At 51.5% G+C, this 15,686-nt stretch overlaps 1 pseudogene; it reads right to left on the bottom strand.

Annotated features, from left to right (window-relative positions):
• Window positions 1-1,260: 1,260 nt before the first annotated feature.
• LOC142210240 (uncharacterized) lies at window positions 1,261-14,094 on the bottom strand (annotated as a pseudogene).
• Window positions 14,095-15,686: the final 1,592 nt, after the last annotated feature.

Here is a 15,686-nt window from a genome sequence, read left to right as displayed (position 1 = left end):
CAGCTAGTGGAAGAGAGAGAGAGAGAGAAAGAGAGATCCAGGAGAGCTAGTGGAAGAGAGAAAGAGAGATCCAGGAGAGCTAGTGGAAGAGAGAGAGAAAGAGAGATCCAGGACAGCTAGTGGAAGAGAGAGAGAGAAAGAGAGATCCAGGACAGGTAGTGGAAAAGAGAGAGAAAGATCCAGGAAAGCTAGTGGAAGAGAGAGAGAGAGAGAAAGATCCAGGACAGGTAGTGGAAGAGAGAGAGTGAGAGAAAGAGAGATCCAGGACAGCTAGTGGAAGAGAGAGAGAAAGAGAGATCCAGGACAGCTAGTGGAAAAGAGAGCGAGAGAGAGAAAGAGATCCACAATAGCTAGTGGAAGAGAGAGAGAGAAAAATCCAGGAGAGCTAGTGGAAGAGAGAGAGAAAGATCCAGGACAGCTAGTGGAAGAGAAAGCAAGAGATCCAGGACAGCTAGTGGAAGAAAGAGAGAAAGAGAGGTCCAGGACAGCTAGTGGAAGAGAGAGAAAGAGAGAGAGAGAGAGAGAGAGAGAGAGAGAGAGAAAGAGAGATCCAGGAGAGCTAGTGGAAGAGAGAGAGAGAGAGAGAGAGAGAGAGAGAGAGAGAGAGAGAAAGAAAGAGAGATCCAGGAGAGCTAGTGGAAAAGAGAGAGAAAGAGATCCAGGACAGCTAGTGGAAGAGAGAGAGAAAGATCCAGGACAGCTAGTGGAAGAGAGAGAGAGAGAGAGAAAGAAAGAGAGATCCAGGAGAGCTAGTGGAAAAGAGAGAGAAAGAGATCCAGGACAGCTAGTGGAAGAGAGAGAGAAAGATCCAGGACAGCTAGTGGAAGAGAGAGAGAAAGATCCAGGACAGCTAGTGGAAGAGAGAGAGAAAGATCCAGGAGAGCTAGTGGAAGAGAGAGAGAAAGATCCAGGACAGCTAGTGGAAGAGAGAGAGAAAGATCCGGGACAGCTAGAGGAAGAGAGATATCCAGGACAGCTAGTGGAAGAGAGAGAGAAAGAGAGATCCAGGACAGCTAGTGGAAGAGAGAGAGCGAGAGATCCAGGACAGCTAGTGGGAGAGACCGCCAGCCGATGGTTTAATTACAAAGAGCAAAACAACAAAACCTAATAAAAAAGGCGACTGTCCAGATGAGATCATTTGTGGGTGAAACACTCAGAATGTGACAATGGCTTCACTCTTGTGAGCTAATTTTTTTGCTACACAAAATATAATATTAAAGCAAAACATTTCTCGAATTCTGTTCATGAAACCGCATTCTCCCCGTGTGAACTGCCTGCTATCTTACAAGTACTGATCAATAACATTTCCCACGTTCAGAAAATGACTCGTATCCTGTGTGAATTCTCGGACGTGTAGAAAGAAATGTCTTTTTGCCAAATTTCCCACGTTCTGAGCATAAGACTTCTCCCCCGTGTGAGTTCTCTGATGTGTTACGAGATTGGATTGGACTGTAAAACACCTTCCGCATTCTGGACATGAGTATGGCTTCTCTCCTGTGTGAACTCTCTGATGTATCACAAGATCTGGTTTCAGCTTAAAACATTTTCCACATTCTAAACATGAAAACGGCTTCTCCTCCATGTGTCGTCTCTGATGGCTGACAAGACTTGATCTGCCTATAAAACATTTCCCACATTCCGAACATGAATATGGCTTCTCTCCTGTGTGAATTCTCTTATGTATCACAAGCTGCGATTTCTGTTTAAAGCATTTCCCACATTCTGTACATAAGAATGGCTTCTCTCCCGTGTGAGTTCTCTCATGCTGAACAAGATTTGACTTGCGTGTAAAACATTTTTCACATTCTGAACACGAAAATGGTTTCTCTCCTTTGTGAATTCTCTGATGTATGACAAAATCCGACTTCTGGTTAAAATACTTCCCACATTCTGCACATGAATATGGCTTCTCTCCCGTGTGACTTCTCTCGTGTCTGGCAAGTTTTGATGGTGCTTTAAAACATTTCCCACATTCAGAACATGAATACGGCTTCTCCCCTTTGTGAATTCTCGGATGGACAATTATCTGTCTGTGACTTTTATCTCTCGGTGATTGATCAGAAGATAGGATCTGTGTAGAAGGATCAGAAGATAGGAACTGTGTAGAAGGATCAGAAGGTAGGAACTGTGTAGAAGGATCAGAAGGTAGGAACTGTGTAGAAGGATCAGAAGGTAGGAACTGTGTAGAAGGATCAGAAGGTAGGAACTGTGTAGAAGGATCAGAAGATAGGAATTGTGTAGAAGGATCAGAAGCTAGGAATTGTGTAGAAGGATCAGAAGGTAGGAATTGTGTAGAAGGATCAGAAGATAGGAACTGTGTAGAAGGATCAGAAGGTAGGAACTGTGTAGAAGGATCAGAAGATAGGAACTGCGTAGAAAGGTCAGATGACAGATCGTTGCTGTGAAGGGCTGAGGGTATATCTGGGATAATGCCAAGTTCCTCATATGTATCTTGTCTGATACCACCATCATCTGCTTTATAATCTGAAGATATGAGATGTCCTTCTAAGCTCCTGGTACTGTCATCTAACAAGAAAAGGAAATGATATATTGATATATTATAACCTTAACATTATATCGAGATTTTATAGCATTTCTATATAGAGATGTCCATGCACATTACAACGCATGGAGCAAAATTTAGTGAAGAACTCATTTGGTCTGTGTTCACATACGTATTGTTATATTGAGGAGTCTCAGTTAACCTACTATTGCTTTAAGGTCACTGTGCAAACCTGAGAAGCTTCTGCAGTGTCGGAGTTCTCTTAGGTTTATCCAGTTAGGAGTCCTATTTAAACCCTCCTCCTCCGCAGCCAGGTGCCTGCTATTTGGTTCTACCTAGTTAGGCTCTAATAACCGGATATAGTTTGTGCTTATACTAGATATATATTTGTTTCCTGATTTTCGCTCTGACATAACCTCTTTGAACTGTCCCTTGGATTGATCCTGGAAAACTACTTGACTCCTGACGTTACCTTATCAACTAACTATTGGCTTGGACGTTCACCCTCCTCATTTGTCCTTCCAATTCCGAGTCTCCTTGTATGTTTATTGAGGTTTCTGGTTTGATTACTTACAGTGAAGCGATTATGTTTCTGTGATGATAACTTGGACCCTAAATTCAGCAAAGTCCATCTGGCCTTGTGGCTGGCGCTAGTGAAGGCGTTTGGGTGTCTGGGATCGATCTGTATAGAGCTTACACAACACGTTCTACTGTTATCTGTCAGAGAATTCAGAGATGTTTTCAATGGGAGGCAGAGACTGCTCGATATTGCTGAGTCAGCGGCTCAAGATTTCCTGCTGATTAGATTAATTCATCTGGGACTAATCACCAGCGGAAAGTCGATGCTTTGTAATGTGAAGAGGAATCCGAGGTGGATGGAAGTCCATGTGAACATAACCCTATAGGTGGGACTTGATGGACCTGCACCTACATTTAATCTTGTTACTAACTATGTAAAGTCAATGGAGGAATTGTTGTGTCTGGTGAATGAGTCGTTATCTGGTGGTTACTACTGACCTGGGTGGTGACCGGTGGGAATGTCCTCCATACAATCCTCATCACCTCTCACATAGGTCACATATGGAGCATTCATATTCTTCTCATCTTCACCCACATACATAAGCTGTGAAAAAAATAGAGTAAAAGTCACCGGGGGGGGATAGAGGAAAAGTCACCAGACAGATAGAGGAGAAGTCACCGGACAGATAGAGGAGAAGTCACCGGGCGCATAGAGGAGAAGTCACCGGAAGGATAGAGGAGAAGTCACCGGACGGATAGAGGAGAAGTCACCGGGCGGATAGAGGAGAAGTCACCGGAAGGATAGAGAAGAAGTCACCGGAAGGATAGAGAAGAAGTCACCGGATGGATAGAGGAAAAGTCACCGGGGGGGGATAGAGGAAAAGTCACCAGACAGATAGAGGAGAAGTCACCGGACAGATAGAGGAGAAGTCACCGGAAGGATAGAGGAGAAGTCACCGGACAGATAGAGGAGAAGTCACCGGGCGCATAGAGGAGAAGTCACCGGAAGGATAGAGGAGAAGTCACCGGAAGGATAGAGGAGAAGTCACCGGACAGATAGAGGAGAAGTCACCGGGCAGATACAGGAGAAGTCACCGGACGGATAGAGGAGAAGTCACCGGAAGGATAGAGGAGAAGTCACCGGGCGCATAGAGGAGAAGTCACCGGGCGGATAGAGGAGAAGTCACCGGACGGATAGAGGAGAAGTCACCGGACGGATAGAGGAGAAGTCACCGGAAGGATAGAGGAGAAGTCACCGGAAGGATAGAGGAGAAGTCACCGGACGGATAGAGGAGAAGTCACCAGGCGGATAGAGGAGAAGTCACCGGGCGGATAGAGGAGAAGTCACCGGGCGGATAGAGGAGAAGTCACCGGACGGATAGAGGAGAAGTCACCGGAAGGATAGAGGAGAAGTCACCGGACGGATAGAGGAGAAGTCCCCGGACGGATAGAGGAGAAGTCACCGGGCGGATAGAGGAGAAGTCACCGGAAGGATAGAGGAGAAGTCACCGGACGGATAGAGGAGAAGTCACCGGACGGATAGAGGAGAAGTCACCGGAAGGATAGAGGAGAAGTCACCGGAAGGATAGAGGAGAAGTCACCGGACGGATAGAGGAGAAGTCACCGGACGGATAGAGGAGAAGTCACCGGAAGGATAGAGGAGAAGTCACCGGACGGATAGAGGAGAAGTCACCGGGCGGATAGAGGAGAAGTCACCGGAAGGATAGAGGAGAAGTCACCGGGCGGATAGAGGAGAAGTCACCGGACGGATAGAGGAGAAGTCACCGGAAGGATAGAGGAGAAGTCACCGGACGGATAGAGGAGAAGTCACCGGACGGATAGAGGAGAAGTCACCAGACGGATAGAGGAGAAGTCACCGGACGTTTAGAGAAGTCACTGGGGGGGATAGAGGAGAAGTCACCGGACAGATAGAGGAGAAGTCACCAGGCGGATAAAGGAGAAGTCACCGGGCGGATAGAGGAGAAGTCACTAGTCAGACAGAGGAGAAGTCACCGGGCGGATAGAAGAGAAGTCACCGGACGGATAGAGGAGAAGTCACCGGACGGATAGAGGAGAAGTCACCGGACAGATAGAGGAGAAGTCACCGGGCGGATAGAGGAGAAGTCACCGGGCAGATAGAGGAGAAGTCACCGGACAGATAGAGGAGAAGTCCCCGGACGGATAGAGGAGAAGTCACCAGGCGGATAAAGGAGAAGTCACCGGGCGGATAGAGGAGAAGTCACTAGTCAGACAGAGGAGAAGTCACCGGGCGGATAGAAGAGAAGTCACCGGACGGATAGAGGAGAAGTCACCGGACGGATAGAGGAGAAGTCACCGGACAGATAGAGGAGAAGTCACCGGGCGGATAGAGGAGAAGTCACCGGGCAGATAGAGGAGAAGTCACCGGACAGATAGAGGAGAAGTCCCCGGACGGATAGAGGAGAAGTCACCGGGCGGATAGAGGAGAAGTCACCGGACAGATAGAGGAGAAGTCACCGGACGGATAGAGGAGAAGTCACCGGGCGGATAGAGGAGAAGTCACCGGGCGGATAGAGGAGAAGTCACCGGCCGAATAGAGGAGGTCACCAGGCGGATAGAGGAGAAGTCACCGGGCAGATAGAGGAGAAGTCACCGGCCGAATAGAGGAGGTCACCAGGCGGATAGAGGAGAAGTCACCGGGCAGATACAGGAGAAGTCACCGGACGGATAGAGGAGAAGTCACCGGAAGGATAGAGGAGAAGTCACCGGACTGATAGAGGAGAAGTCACCGGGCGCATAGAGGAGAAGTCACCGGAAGGATAGAGGAGAAGTCACCGGACAGATAGAGGAGAAGTCACCGGACGGATAGAGGAGAAGTCACCGGGCGCATAGAGGAGAAGTCACCGGAAGGATAGAGGAGAAGTCACCGGACGGATAGAGGAGAAATCACCGGGCGCATAGAGGAGAAGTCACCGGAAGGATAGAGGAGAAGTCACCGGACGGATAGAGGAGAAGTCACCGGAAGGATAGAGGAGAAGTCACCGGACGGATAGAGGAGAAGTCACCGGACGGATAGAGGAGAAGTCACCGGGCGCATAGAGGAGAAGTCACCGGAAGGATAGAGGAGAAGTCACCGGACGGATAGAGGAGAAGTCACCGGGCGGATAGAGGAGAAGTCACCGGGCGCATAGAGGAGAAGTCACCGGGCGCATAGAGGAGAAGTCACCGGGCGGATAGAGGAGAAGTCACCGGAAGGATAGAGGAGAAGTCACCGGACGGATAGAGGAGAAGTCACCGGACGGATAGAGGAGAAGTCACCGGACGTTTAGAGGAGAAGTCACTGGGGGGGATAGAGGAGAAGTCACCGGGCGGATAGAGGAGAAGTCACCGGACGGATAGAGGAGAAGTCACCGGGCGGATAGAGGAGAAGTCACCGGGCGGATAGAGGAGAAGTCACCGGGCGGATAGAGGAGAAGTCACCGGACGGATAGAGGAGAAGTCACCGGAAGGATAGAGGAGAAGTCACCGGGCGCATAGAGGAGAAGTCACCGGGCGCATAGAGGAGAAGTCACCGGACGGATAGAGGAGAAGTCACCGGGCGCATAGAGGAGAAGTCACCGGAAGGATAGAGGAGAAGTCACCGGACGGATAGAGGAGAAGTCACCGGACGGATAGAGGAGAAGTCACCGGGCGCATAGAGGAGAAGTCACCGGAAGGATAGAGGAGAAGTCACCGGGCGGATAGAGGAGAAGTCACCGGGCGCATAGAGGAGAAGTCACCGGGCGCATAGAGGAGAAGTCACCGGGCGCATAGAGGAGAAGTCACCGGAAGGATAGAGGAGAAGTCACCGGACGGATAGAGGAGAAGTCACCGGGCGGATAGAGGAGAAGTCACCGGAAGGATAGAGGAGAAGTCACCGGGCGGATAGAGGAGAAGTCACCGGGCGGATAGAGGAGAAGTCACCGGACGGATAGAGGAGAAGTCACCGGAAGGATAGAGGAGAAGTCACCGGACGGATAGAGGAGAAGTCACCAGACGGATAGAGGAGAAGTCACCGGACGTTTAGAGAAGTCACTGGGGGGGATAGAGGAGAAGTCACCGGACGGATAGAGGAGAAGTCACCGGGCGGATAGAGGAGAAGTCACCGGACGTTTAGAGAAGTCACTGGGGGGGATAGAGGAGAAGTCACCGGACAGATAGAGGAGAAGTCACCAGACGGATAGAGGAGAAGTCACCGGACGTTTAGAGAAGTCACTGGGGGGGATAGAGGAGAAGTCACCGGACGGATAGAGGAGAAGTCACCGGGCGGATAGAGGAGAAGTCACCGGGCGGATAGAGGAGAAGTCACTAGTCAGACAGAGGAGAAGTCACCGGACGGATAGAGGAGAAGTCACCGGGCGGATAGAAGAGAAGTCACCGGACGGATAGAGGAGAAGTCACCGGACGGATAGAGGAGAAGTCACCGGACGGATAGAGGAGAAGTCACCGGACGGATAGAGGAGAAGTCACCGGACGGATAGAGGAGAAGTCACCGGAAGGATAGAGGAGAAGTCACCGGACGGATAGAGGAGAAGTCACCGGAAGGATAGAGGAGAAGTCACCGGACGGATAGAGGAGAAGTCACCGGACAGATAGAGGAGAAGTCACCGGGCGCATAGAGGAGAAGTCACCGGAAGGATAGAGGAGAAGTCACCGGAAGGATAGAGGAGAAGTCACCGGACGGATAGAGGAGAAATCACCGGGCGCATAGAGGAGAAGTCACCGGAAGGATAGAGGAGAAGTCACCGGAAGGATAGAGGAGAAGTCACCGGACGGATAGAGGAGAAGTCACCGGACAGATAGAGGAGAAGTCACCGGGCGGATAGAGGAGAAGTCACCGGGCAGATAGAGGAGAAGTCACCGGACAGATAGAGGAGAAGTCACCGGACAGATAGAGGAGAAGTCCCCGGACGGATAGAGGAGAAGTCACCGGGCGGATAGAGGAGAAGTCACCGGACAGATAGAGGAGAAGTCACCGGACGGATAGAGGAGAAGTCACCGGGCGGATAGAGGAGAAGTCACCGGAAGGATAGAGGAGAAGTCACCGGGCAGATAGAGGAGAAGTCACCGGCCGAATAGAGGAGGTCACCAGGCGGATAGAGGAGAAGTCACCGGGCAGATACAGGAGAAGTCACCGGACGGATAGAGGAGAAGTCACCGGAAGGATAGAGGAGAAGTCACCGGACAGATAGAGGAGAAGTCACCGGGCGCATAGAGGAGAAGTCACCGGAAGGATAGAGGAGAAGTCACCGGACAGATAGAGGAGAAGTCACCGGACGGATAGAGGAGAAGTCACCGGGCGCATAGAGGAGAAGTCACCGGAAGGATAGAGGAGAAGTCACCGGACGGATAGAGGAGAAATCACCGGGCGCATAGAGGAGAAGTCACCGGAAGGATAGAGGAGAAGTCACCGGACGGATAGAGGAGAAGTCACCGGAAGGATAGAGGAGAAGTCACCGGACGGATAGAGGAGAAGTCACCGGACGGATAGAGGAGAAGTCACCGGGCGCATAGAGGAGAAGTCACCGGAAGGATAGAGGAGAAGTCACCGGACGGATAGAGGAGAAGTCACCGGGCGGATAGAGGAGAAGTCACCGGGCGCATAGAGGAGAAGTCACTGGGCGCATAGAGGAGAAGTCACCGGGCGGATAGAGGAGAAGTCACCGGAAGGATAGAGGAGAAGTCACCGGACGGATAGAGGAGAAGTCACCGGACGGATAGAGGAGAAGTCACCGGACGTTTAGAGGAGAAGTCACTGGGGGGGATAGAGGAGAAGTCACCGGGCGGATAGAGGAGAAGTCACCGGACGGATAGAGGAGAAGTCACCAGGCGGATAGAGGAGAAGTCACCGGGCGGATAGAGGAGAAGTCACCGGGCGGATAGAGGAGAAGTCACCGGACGGATAGAGGAGAAGTCACCGGAAGGATAGAGGAGAAGTCACCGGACGGATAGAGGAGAAGTCACCGGACGGATAGAGGAGAAGTCACCGGACGGATAGAGGAGAAGTCACCGGACGGATAGAGGAGAAGTCACCGGACAGATAGAGGAGAAGTCACCGGACGGATAGAGGAGAAGTCACCGGGCGGATAGAGGAGAAGTCACCGGGCGCATAGAGGAGAAGTCACCGGGCGCATAGAGGAGAAGTCACCGGACGGATAGAGGAGAAGTCACCGGGCGGATAGAGGAGAAGTCACCGGAAGGATAGAGGAGAAGTCACCGGACGGATAGAGGAGAAGTCACCGGACGGATAGAGGAGAAGTCACCGGACGTTTAGAGGAGAAGTCACTGGGGGGGATAGAGGAGAAGTCACCGGGCGGATAGAGGAGAAGTCACCGGACGGATAGAGGAGAAGTCACCAGGCGGATAGAGGAGAAGTCACCGGGCAGATAGAGGAGAAGTCACCGGGCGGATAGAGGAGAAGTCACCGGACGGATAGAGGAGAAGTCACCGGAAGGATAGAGGAGAAGTCACCGGACGGATAGAGGAGAAGTCACCGGACGGATAGAGGAGAAGTCACCGGACGGATAGAGGAGAAGTCACCGGACGGATAGAGGAGAAGTCACCGGACAGATAGAGGAGAAGTCACCGGACAGATAGAGGAGAAGTCCCCGGACGGATAGAGGAGAAGTCACCGGGCGGATAGAGGAGAAGTCACCGGACAGATAGAGGAGAAGTCACCGGACGGATAGAGGAGAAGTCACCGGGCGGATAGAGGAGAAGTCACCGGAAGGATAGAGGAGAAGTCACCGGGCAGATAGAGGAGAAGTCACCGGCCGAATAGAGGAGGTCACCAGGCGGATAGAGGAGAAGTCACCGGGCAGATACAGGAGAAGTCACCGGACGGATAGAGGAGAAGTCACCGGAAGGATAGAGGAGAAGTCACCGGACAGATAGAGGAGAAGTCACCGGGCGCATAGAGGAGAAGTCACCGGAAGGATAGAGGAGAAGTCACCGGACAGATAGAGGAGAAGTCACCGGACGGATAGAGGAGAAGTCACCGGGCGCATAGAGGAGAAGTCACCGGAAGGATAGAGGAGAAGTCACCGGACGGATAGAGGAGAAATCACCGGGCGCATAGAGGAGAAGTCACCGGAAGGATAGAGGAGAAGTCACCGGACGGATAGAGGAGAAGTCACCGGAAGGATAGAGGAGAAGTCACCGGACGGATAGAGGAGAAGTCACCGGACGGATAGAGGAGAAGTCACCGGGCGCATAGAGGAGAAGTCACCGGAAGGATAGAGGAGAAGTCACCGGACGGATAGAGGAGAAGTCACCGGGCGGATAGAGGAGAAGTCACCGGGCGCATAGAGGAGAAGTCACCGGGCGCATAGAGGAGAAGTCACCGGGCGCATAGAGGAGAAGTCACCGGGCGGATAGAGGAGAAGTCACCGGAAGGATAGAGGAGAAGTCACCGGACGGATAGAGGAGAAGTCACCGGAAGGATAGAGGAGAAGTCACCGGACGGATAGAGGAGAAGTCACCGGACGGATAGAGGAGAAGTCACCGGACGTTTAGAGGAGAAGTCACGGGGGGGGATAGAGGAGAAGTCACCGGGCGGATAGAGGAGAAGTCACCGGACGGATAGAGGAGAAGTCACCAGGCGGATAGAGGAGAAGTCACCGGGCGGATAGAGGAGAAGTCACCGGGCGGATAGAGGAGAAGTCACCGGACGGATAGAGGAGAAGTCACCGGAAGGATAGAGGAGAAGTCACCGGACGGATAGAGGAGAAGTCACCGGACGGATAGAGGAGAAGTCACCGGACGGATAGAGGAGAAGTCACCGGACGGATAGAGGAGAAGTCACCGGACATATAGAGGAGAAGTCACCAGGCGGATAGAGGAGAAGTCACCGGAAGGATAGAGGAGAAGTCACCGGACGGATAGAGGAGAAGTCACCGGAAGGATAGAGGAGAAGTCACCGGGCGCATAGAGGAGAAGTCACCGGGCGCATAGAGGAGAAGTCACCGGACGGATAGAGGAGAAGTCACCGGGCGCATAGAGGAGAAGTCACCGGACAGATAGAGGAGAAGTCACTGGGCGCATAGAGGAGAAGTCACCGGAAGGATAGAGGAGAAGTCACCGGACGGATAGAGGAGAAGTCACCGGGCGCATAGAGGAGAAGTCACCGGACGGATAGAGGAGAAGTCACCGGGCGGATAGAGGAGAAGTCACCGGGCGCATAGAGGAGAAGTCACCGGGCGCATAGAGGAGAAGTCACCGGACGGATAGAGGAGAAGTCACCGGAAGGATAGAGGAGAAGTCACCGGACGGATAGAGGAGAAGTCACCGGACGGATAGAGGAGAAGTCACCGGGCGGATAGAGGAGAAGTCACCGGAAGGATAGAGGAGAAGTCACCGGGCGGATAGAGGAGAAGTCACCGGACGGATAGAGGAGAAGTCACCGGAAGGATAGAGGAGAAGTCACCGGACGGATAGAGGAGAAGTCACCGGAAGGATAGAGGAGAAGTCACCGGACGGATAGAGGAGAAGTCACCGGACGGATAGAGGAGAAGTCACCGGACGGATAGAGGAGAAGTCACCGGACGGATAGAGGAGAAGTCACCGGACATATAGAGGAGAAGTCACCAGGCGGATAGAGGAGAAGTCACCGGAAGGATAGAGGAGAAGTCACCGGACGGATAGAGGAGAAGTCACCGGAAGGATAGAGGAGAAGTCACCGGGCGCATAGAGGAGAAGTCACCGGGCGCATAGAGGAGAAGTCACCGGACGGATAGAGGAGAAGTCACCGGGCGCATAGAGGAGAAGTCACCGGACAGATAGAGGAGAAGTCACCGGGCGCATAGAGGAGAAGTCACCGGAAGGATAGAGGAGAAGTCACCGGACGGATAGAGGAGAAGTCACCGGACGGATAGAGGAGAAGTCACCGGGCGGATAGAGGAGAAGTCACCGGGCGCATAGAGGAGAAGTCACCGGGCGCATAGAGGAGAAGTCACCGGACGGATAGAGGAGAAGTCACCGGAAGGATAGAGGAGAAGTCACCGGACGGATAGAGGAGAAGTCACCGGACGGATAGAGGAGAAGTCACCGGGCGGATAGAGGAGAAGTCACCGGAAGGATAGAGGAGAAGTCACCGGGCGGATAGAGGAGAAGTCACCGGGCGGATAGAGGAGAAGTCACCGGACGGATAGAGGAGAAGTCACCGGAAGGATAGAGGAGAAGTCACCGGACGGATAGAGGAGAAGTCACCAGACGGATAGAGGAGAAGTCACCGGACGTTTAGAGAAGTCACTGGGGGGGATAGAGGAGAAGTCACCGGGCGGATAGAGGAGAAGTCACCGGACAGATAGAGGAGAAGTCACCAGACGGATAGAGGAGAAGTCACCGGGGGGATAGAGGAGAAGTCACCGGGCGGATAGAGGAGAAGTCACCGGACGGATAGAGGAGAAGTCACCGGGCGGATAGAGGAGAAGTCACCGGGCGGATAGAGGAGAAGTCACCGGAAGGATAGAGGAGAAGTCACTGGGCAGATAGAGGAGAAGTCACTGGGCAGATAGAGGAGAAGTCACCGGAAGGATAGAGGAGAAGTCACTGGGCAGATAGAGGAGAAGTCACGTGAGATGTTTTCTAGAATAAGAGAAGATCATTCATTATCATGAAGACCAAGAATGACAGTAGGAGTTATCTGAGCAAATAGCTGCAGGTCTCCTGGATAAATCCACCATGTTGTGATCTACCTGATCATCCTGGAGGACATCTTCTTCCTTACAATCCTGTACTAGATGAGGACTGGGACATCTCTCTGGTGTTGTCCTCTTACTGGATGGAACTGGAGGAAACACAGACATGGACTGAATTCATTCTGTACATACAGATCATGGAAGTCCATGTGTATATAGTCCTGTCTATTACCTGCTGATGTGAGGGGCTGGTGGTCCTCCATCTTGACCTCCTTGTACAGATCCTCGTGTCCTTCTAAATACTCCCACTCCTCCATGGAGAAATAGACAGCGACATCCTGACACCTTATAGGAACCTGACAACACAATGATACAGTCATCACCCCGACCCCTCCATAGCGCTCCTGTATAATGTCCCAGCATTCCCAGCACTGTCACCTCTCCAGTCAGCAGCTCCAGCATCTTGTGGGTGAGTTCTAGGATCTTCTGTCCATTGATCTCCTCCTGTATCAGGGGGTGAGGTGGAGGCCCCGGGATTGGGCTCAGGGTTCCTCCATACATAGGAGCCTGACAGCGCCCACTAGAGGTCTTCTTCACTACTGTGTAATCCTGGTTATGGAGACACATTAATACATATCACTACATACATGTCCAGAGTCCATCACCTCTCCAGTCATATCATCTGTAGTGATAGTGATGTAATGATGACATCATCAGACTCTCTCACCTCTCCTGTAAGCTGGTACAGGATCTCCAGGGTGAGATGGAATATTTTCTCCGCCATCTTGTCCTTCTCTTCCTCCATCCTTGGTCTCCTCTGTGGGAATCTGAAAGTAAAGATGAGACAATGTAACATCCTATAACATGCCATATACGTGCAAACAATGCCTGGAGGTCATAAGATCAATGACTTGTCAGATGGTTGTGGGGTTGTGGCAATTTCCTTCCCCCTGTTCCTTCTCACTGCCCCATCATGGTGGTCGGGGGCAGATACAACATTCGGATGTTTGTGCTTTCTCCATAGACAATCAATGGGGTAAAAGAACATTACAGCGCCCCCACCTGTGGATGAGGGATAATGTCTATTGTGCAGAACCGCGCTAACATCTTCTTACACTATAAAGTAACTGAATCTTGTCGGTGGAGCTCGGACATGATGACAAACAACCGCATAAGTAATATACTGTATATATACACACCTCCATCAGTACTATATATATATATATATATATATATATATATATATATATATATACACACATCCATCAGTACTATATATATACACACACCTGTATAGTACATATATGTCTACACACCCCTCCACCTATACGCTATGTATACACGTATATACCTCCATCAGTACTATATATATACACACACCTCTAGCTGTATACTAGGTATCTACTTACTCTGGGGTTACAGGACCTGTGATGATGTCATAGTCATATGATCAGTGTGGGAGGAGTCACAGGGTCACATGATGAGGTGTTGCTGGGTTACGTGCTTGGTGTATCCAGGTCTCTGCTTGTGGTCAGTGCTGGATGAGCTGAAGGTTCAGTGTCAGAATCAGGATGGAGCGGAGCTGTGTGTGTGATGTGTATGGAGCGGAGCTGTGTGTGTGATGTGTATGGAGCGGAGCTGTGTGTGTGTGATGTGTATGGAGCAGAGCTGTGTGTGATGTATATGGAGCAGAGCTGTGTGTGATGTATATGGAGCAGAGCTGTGTGTGTGTGATGTGTATGGAGCAGAGCTGTGTGTGTGTGATGTGTATGGAGCAGAGCTGTGTGTGTGTGATGTGTATGGAGCGGAGCTGTGTGTGTGATGTGTAGATGTGTATGGAGCGGAGCTGTGTGTGTGTGATGTGTATGGAGCAGAGCTGTGTGTGTGTGATGTGTATGGAGCGGAGCTGTGTGTGTGATGTGTATGGAGCGGAGCTGTGTGTGTGTGATGTGTATGGAGCAGAGCTGTGTGTGATGTATATGGAGCAGAGCTGTGTGTGATGTATATGGAGCAGAGCTGTGTGTGTGTGATGTGTATGGAGCAGAGCTGTGTGTGTGTGATGTGTATGGAGCGGAGCTGTGTGTGTGATGTGTAGATGTGTATGGAGCGGAGCTGTGTGTGTGTGATGTGTATGGAGCAGAGCTGTGTGTGTGTGATGTGTATGGAGCGGAGCTGTGTGTGTGTGATGTGTATGGAGCGGAGCTGTGTGTGTGATGTGTAGATGTGTATGGAGCGGAGCTGTGTGTGTGTGTGATGTGTATGGAGCAGAGCTGTGTGTGTGTGATGTGTATGGAGCGGAGCTGTGTGTGTGATGTGTAGATGTGTATGGAGCGGAGCTGTGTGTGTGATGTGTATGGAGCGGAGCTGTGTGTGTGATGTGTATGGAGCGGAGCTGTGTGTGTGATGTGTATGGAGCAGAGCTGTGTGTGTGTGATGTGTATGGAGCGGAGCTGTGTGTGTGATGTGTAGATGTGTATGGAGCGGAGCTGTGTGTGTGTGATGTGTATGGAGCGGAGCTGTGTGTGTGATGTGTATGGAGCAGAGCTGTTTGTGTGTGATGTGTATGGAGCGGAGCTGTGTGTGTGATGTGTAGATGTGTATGGAGCGGAGCTGTGTGTGTGTGATGTGTATGGAGCGGAGCTGTGTGTGTGATGTGTATGGAGCAGAGCTGTGTGTGTGATGTGTATGGAGCGGAGCTGTGTGTGTGATGTGTATGGAGCGGAGCTGTGTGTGTGTGATGTGTATGGAGCGGAGCTGTGTGTGTGATGTGTATGGAGCGGAGCTGTGTGTGATGTGTATGGAGCAGAGCTGTGTGTGTGTGATGTGTATGGAGCAGAGCTGTGTGTGTGATGTGTATGGAGCAGAGCTGTGTGTGATGTGTATGGAGCAGAGCTGTGTGTGTGATGTGTATGGAGCGGAGCTGTGTGTGTGATGTGTAGATGTGTATGGAGCGGAGCTGTGTGTGTGTGATGTGTATGGAGCAGAGCTGTGTGTGTGTGATGTGTATG

Source organism: Leptodactylus fuscus, chromosome 6 (genome assembly GCF_031893055.1).
Source record: "Leptodactylus fuscus isolate aLepFus1 chromosome 6, aLepFus1.hap2, whole genome shotgun sequence".
In the NCBI taxonomy this organism is placed as follows: domain Eukaryota; kingdom Metazoa; phylum Chordata; class Amphibia; order Anura; family Leptodactylidae; genus Leptodactylus; species Leptodactylus fuscus.
The sequence above is the reverse complement of the archived record's forward strand: the minus strand, read 5'-3'. Positions and strand labels throughout refer to the sequence as shown.